The sequence below is a fragment of the Chanodichthys erythropterus genome, chromosome 18, assembly GCF_024489055.1.
Source record: "Chanodichthys erythropterus isolate Z2021 chromosome 18, ASM2448905v1, whole genome shotgun sequence".
Taxonomy (NCBI): Eukaryota; Metazoa; Chordata; class Actinopteri; order Cypriniformes; family Xenocyprididae; genus Chanodichthys; species Chanodichthys erythropterus.
Window position 1 is genome coordinate 31,826,330 of NC_090238.1, and position 6,000 is coordinate 31,832,329.

A 6,000-nucleotide genomic window follows, 5' to 3' on the forward strand; every position below is an offset into this window, starting at 1 on the left:
CACCTCCATCTTTTACTGTAGGAATGGTGTTATTTGGATGGTGAGCTGTACTGGATTTCCGCCCGACATATCGTTTGGTGTTGAGGCCAAATAATTCAATTTTAGTCTCATCTGACCATAACACCTTTTTCACGTGGCCTCAGAATCTTCAAGGTGCGTTTTGGCCAAGCTCAGTCATGACTGCATGTGGCCTTTCTTGAGTAGTGGCTTTTTTCTTGCAACCCTCCCATACAAGCCACATTTGTGGAGAATTTGTGATAATGTTGTCACATGCACACAATGACCGCTCTTTGTCATAAATTCATGCAACTGCTTCATAGTTGCTGTAGGCCTCTTGGCAGCCTCTCTGACCAGTTTCCTCCTGGCTCTTTCATCCAGTTTGGAGCAATATCCTGGTTCAGGGAGGGTCTGCGTTGTACCAAATACCTTCCACTTCTCAATAATAGACTTCACTGTGCTTCTAGGCATTGATAAAGCCTTTGAAATGTTTTTGTATCCATCTCCTGACTTGTGCCTGTCCACAACTTTATCCCGGAGATCTTTTGACAGTGTCCATAGTTGATTGTTTGCTTTAGTTGCACTACCAAGGACTGAAATGCTCCAGGAAAGCTCTTTTCATGCTGAGCTAATCAAAATGACCACATCTGATCACAGTTGAAAGTCAAATGGCTTTGTGTGCCATTGAGAAGGTGTTTTGCTACACTCATTTAGCTACAAGTAATTTTTAGGAGGGGCTGATCCTTTTTCCAACTCAGTGATTCTGGTTTTTAATTTTTTAATTTTTAATTTTTTTTTATTTTTCTGACATGTTGGAGTTATATCTTTCACTTGGATGTTATAAGTTGTAAAGCATTAATACAGCTGGATAAAACAAAACTGTGTCCGTCTTTTAGGCTTTTCTATACCCACTGTGTGTGTGTGTGTGTATATATATATATATATATATATATATACAGTGGGTACGGAAAGTATTCAGACCCCTTTAAATTTTTCACTCTTTGTTATATTGCAGCCATTTGGTAAAATCATTTAAGTTCATTTTTTTCCTCATTAATGTACACACAGCACCCCATATTGACAGAAAAACACAGAATTGTTGACATTTTTGCAGATTTATTTAAAAACAAAAACTGAAATATCACATGGTCTTAAGTATTCAGACCCTTTGCTCAGTATTTAGTAGAAGCACCCTTTTGATCTAATACAGCCATGAGTCTTTTTGGGAAAGATGCAACAAGTTTTTCACACCTGGATTTGGGGATCCTCTGCCATTCCTCCTTGCAGATCCTCTCCAGTTCTGTCAGGTTGGATGGTAAACGTTGGTGGACAGCCATTTTTAGGTCTCTCCAGAGATGTTCAATTGGGTTTAAGTCAGGGCTCTGGCTGGGCCATTCAAGAACAGTCACGGAGTTGTTGTGAAGCCACTCCATTATTTTAGCTGTGTGCTTAGGGTCATTGTCTTGTTGGAAGGTAAACCTTCGGCCCAGTCTGAGGTCCTGAGCACTCTGGAGAAAGTTTTCATCCAGGATATCCCTGTACTTGGCCGCATTCATCTTTCCCTCGATTGCAACTGGTCGTCCTGTCCCTGCAGCTGAAAAACACCCCCACAGCATGATGCTGCCACCACCATGCTTCACTGTTGGGACTGTATTGGACAGTGCCTGGTTTTCTCCACACATACCGCTTAGAATTAAGGCCAAAAAGTTCTATCTTGGTCTCATCAGACCAGAGAATCTCATTTCTCACCATCTTGAGCTTTCATGTGTCTTGCACTGAGGAGAGGCTTCCGTCGGGCCACTCTGCCATAAAGCCCCGACTGGTGGAGGGCTGCAGAGATGGTTGACTTTCTACAACTTTCTACCATCTCCCGACTGCATCTCTGGAGCTCAGCCACAGTGATCTTTGGGTTCTTCTTTACCTCTCTCACCAAGGCTCTTCTACCCCGATAGCTCAGTTTAGTCGGACGGCCAGCTCTAGGAAGGGTTCTGGTCGTCCCAATTGTCTTCCATTTAAGGATTATTGAGGCCACTGTGCTCTTAGGAACCTTAAGTGCAGCAGAAATTTTTTTGTAACCTTGGCCAGATCTGTGCCTTGCCACAATTCTGTCTCTGAGCTCTTCAGGCAGTTCCTTTGACCTCATGATTCTCATTTGCTCTGACATGCACTGTGAGCTGTAAGGTCTTATATAGACAGGTGTGTGGCTTTCCTAATCAAGTTCAATCAGTATAATCAAACACAGCTGGACTCAAATGAAGGTGTAGAACCATCTCAAGGATGATCAGAAGAAATGGACAGCACCTGAGTTAAATATATGAGTGTCACAGCAAAGGGTCTGAATACTTAGGACCATGTGATATTTCAGTTTTTCTTTTTTAATAAATCTGCAAAAATGTCAACAATTCTGTGTTTTTCTGTCAATATGGGGTGCTGTGTGTACATTAATGAGAAAAAATAAATGAACTTAAATGATTTTAGCAAATGGCTGCAATATAACAAAGAGTGAAAAATTAAAGGGGGTCTGAATACTTTCCATACCCACTGTATATATATATATAATATACATATATAGTATTATTTAAAAGTATTTCAAATTGAAACACTGCACTGAATAATTCATTTGTTGTTTTGCGGTGCTGCCTACATCTTATTAAAGAGCGAGTCTTGTAAGTTCTCCCACCCTCATGACCCAAGACTACTACTTTTTTTGTCAGCAAATGCACCATGGAAACAGTTAAAAATAGAGCAGTACAATAGAAGCAGAACAGATCAGTTAACAATAGGTAAAAGGTACAGAGAACAACGTTTTGTAGAAAGCCAGCAATTCAGTGCAGTATGCTAACTTCCAGAGCCAAAAAGGAATGTAAATCAGAATGAGTCTTCTCTGGCCAAACAGTTTTCTGAAGATAGCTACTAGCAATAAATCATATCAATTTAAATAAAATAAAATACTTTATAAATATTATTAAAATATTGGCGTGAAGAACAGTTATAATTTTACTAGCTTTATGTTAAATGTGCATGTTAAAAAATAATCTTTTATGGGTACAGCCAGTGTTTATTAAATAATACATTATGACATTTACTTCCCATGCTAAATTATAAATGAGAACAAACACATGTTCAGCTTGATATTTGGCAACACAATTCTCCCATCATTCAGTTTTCATCAAATGTTTTTTCCTGTTACTAATAGATATGATATTGTTTGAATAAACCCAAAAGTACAATTATGTGGACAGACAGACAGACATATAGATAGATAGATAGATAGATAGATAGATAGATAGATAGATAGATAGATAGATAGATAGATAGATAGATAGATAGATAGATAGATAGATAGATAGATAGATAGATAGATAGATAGATAGATAGATAGATAGATAGATAGATAGATAGATAGATAGATAAGCCTCAGATGTGGTCTGCTGAATTGAGTTGTTGAAGTTCACACAGGTTGTGTTTACAGATATTAAATCTGGTGTTGTTTTTGTTCGGGATGTCCTCTGCCGATTGACCCTGATGAGACTAGAGGCATAGCACGAGGATTTAATGACTGGAAATGTTCTTTCACACTGTGGCCCTTGTTTTCTTTGGACGCTCAGACATGCTTACATAACATCTGCTCATGCTTGAAGTGCACAGTCCTGATTGGCTCTTGATGACGGTAAGATTTACCATCAGCTTCCGACTGTATCAGCGACAGAGTTATGGGAGAAGACAGAGAGCGGGATCAATCAGTGTATGTGTGGCACTTGTTTACGGTAGCATCGCTCTTTCCCACAAGGACTCAATCCAAAGGCCCAGTTTCCCACAAAGGCCTGATCTAAAGGTCTTCAAATCAGGAACAATAGGATTTTCTAAAAATATGGCAAGTTGCAATTTTGCTAGACATAAAAACATCCTCAGTCTCCTGAAGAATAAGAATATTGGTTTGTTTATTCTGCTTCTTTAAAAGCAAAGCACCGAGATGCAAAACTGTAGAAACATCACAAATAATGCTCAGGATATGCTCATAAAAATGTTGAAAAAATTAAATAAAATACAAAGCTTTAAGCATAACAAGAAAGATCCAAGCTTAACAACCAAGACTTTCAGCAGGTTTTAGTTTAAATATTGAAGGCAGAGCAAAGGCAAGATACATACTGTTACTATGGCACTGCTCTTTTGACAAATGAAATGTGTTGAAATCTAGGCAAGATTGTTAAAAATATTTTTGATTTTCCAGTTTCCCAGTGTTCTTAAACCAGAAAATATATTCACACTTATATGCATATATTTAGTTTGAATAAACCTCATTTTTACATTGAAAAGATGGATTGGATGCTTTGCTGGTGTTGAAAATCTTTCCTATACCCATATACCCATCACTCTCACCTTACAGTACACTGAGGAAATGCTACAGTCTGTTTCAGTTGATGCCAGTGTCAAAAATAAAGCTCTTATGCAGGCTATCTATCATTATGGTATATTATCCACTCAGCAGTGACACAAAGCCTGCATGCATTTGACAGTACATTCATGGTCATTCCTTCTGTACATTGAGTCCACAAAACAGCACATTATGGCAAATGTATGCTATTATTAAAAAAAAAAAGAAAAAATAGTTGTTTATGACAAAATGCATTGTAACTGAACAGTCTAAACAGTCATAGCTTTTTTCTAAAAACACATTTCTCTTTGGCCATTCCTCTGTTACATTTGGCTTTAAATTAATTGAGTTTGAAGGGAAATTAACCCCCCCTCCCCTCAAAAAAAAAAAAAGTGTCATGTAATCACCCTCACGCAGTTCCAAACCATATGACTTTGATGATTGAATCTTAAACCGGATTACCGAAAAGAATGATTTAGTCATAAATCACTAAGATTTTTAGTACATTTCCGACATTCTTTAAAATATCCCCTTTTGAGTTACACTTTAGAAAATCATACAGTGTGGAAGGACATGACGGTGAGTAAATGATGACAGAATTGTCATTTTTGGGTGAACTAACACTTTAAACTATGTACAGGCTAAAGGTAAACATAATGACATGTAATTTATGCTGGAAATATACGTATTTATACATTGCATAACCACATATCTTTCTTTATTCAGCAGGCAACAAATGATTAATGATTATGAGATGGTCATATGTCCAATTACGACCAGTTCTATAAGAAAAAAATATTTGCTTACAGAATCATGCTATTTCTGCACATCACATAAAAAATTAGCCTATACAATAAAACAAGGTGAGATGCTTTGACTCCAACGCTGTTTCATATATTTTCAGTCACGACTGAATGTGTTTGTAAGATTTTTAACTCTTTTTCCGCCATTGACTGAATTTTCCCGCTTTCAATGTTTTCACTGTTATACAGTAGTGGGCGCTATTGCGCATCTTCTAAAAAAGTAGACAATCTCTGGATCAAAACAAAGATAAAAAAGAAGCAGAAACAAGCGATAAAAACATTGCTTATGCACGTTGTAGTCTTTGAAATAAAATGCGATTTTCTCAGCTTTTTCTTCAGAATGTTGCTTTTTTATTAAAGCTGCAGTCCGTAAGTTTTGCCTCTTTGTCGCCATCTCTGTTTGAAACCTGCAATTGCAGTTATTTGCGGAATTATCATCTTTACGTGGGTTGTGCATCGGCGCGGATGAATCTAATGTTTGCTGTCAGTCACCACACCGGTGTGGATACTGTACTTCAGAATCACAGATTCTACGTCTTGAAAGTATGACCAAAATAACATGTCTGTCACTTTTGTTCTGATCAACTGAGAAAAAAAAAAGCAATAAATCGCGCTATCAATGGTGATTAAATCTGATCGCTTAGCTCAGATCACGTCAAACCATGTTAATTATTATTGTTATACTTTGTTCTCAAATTGTTAATGTTAACATCAGCATTGCGTGACTGTGTATTTAGTGTGCATTACCGTTACCTGTAGATTTTTAATTTCTGTAGCTACTTCGCAGTCCGAAGTCTTTTGCGTTTGACTACCAGTGAATCTCCA